Genomic DNA, 617 nt, shown 5'->3' on the forward strand with positions numbered 1-617 from the left:
AACAATGGAGGGGCTAACAATGTTCAAGAGGAAGTATACTCATTACCTCACTCATGTAACTGTAACCCTCTGTATAGTATCTTTACAATAAAAAATAAATAAAAAAAAGAAATAAAAGAGATGTCTGCAATCTGGAATTATCAATAGGCAAAGACAAAAGAAGTTAACAAAGGCCGTTGAAAGAGGAAGAGGGAGACAAGGCAAGGACACTATGGTAGAGGAGGCGAATTTTTTCCAAATTTACTGTGTACATGTATAGGAATAGCACAACAAAACACCCTCATACTACAAATATATACTAATTCAAAAACAAAATAATTTTTTATTGTGAAAATATTGTACAGAGGGGTTACAATCACATGGGCAAGATAATGAGTACATTTCTTATCAAGCTTTGTAGCCTCCTCCTTTGTTTCCCCTTCCTATCCCTTCCCATTCTCCCCCTGCCCCCACCCAATTCTCCTCACTCCCCCTCTTTCCTCCCTCACCCCTCCCCCCCCCGCACCAAAGTTGTAAAGTTCGTTTCCACATAACGACTTGTACATCTCATTGTTGCAATGGGTCCACCTGTATCCCTATTTAAACAATTTGTTTTTCCCCTTCCCCTCCACAAATTA

This window comes from Dipodomys ordii, unplaced genomic scaffold, assembly GCF_000151885.1.
Source record: "Dipodomys ordii isolate 6190 unplaced genomic scaffold, Dord_2.0 Scaffold111, whole genome shotgun sequence".
In the NCBI taxonomy this organism is placed as follows: domain Eukaryota; kingdom Metazoa; phylum Chordata; class Mammalia; order Rodentia; family Heteromyidae; genus Dipodomys; species Dipodomys ordii.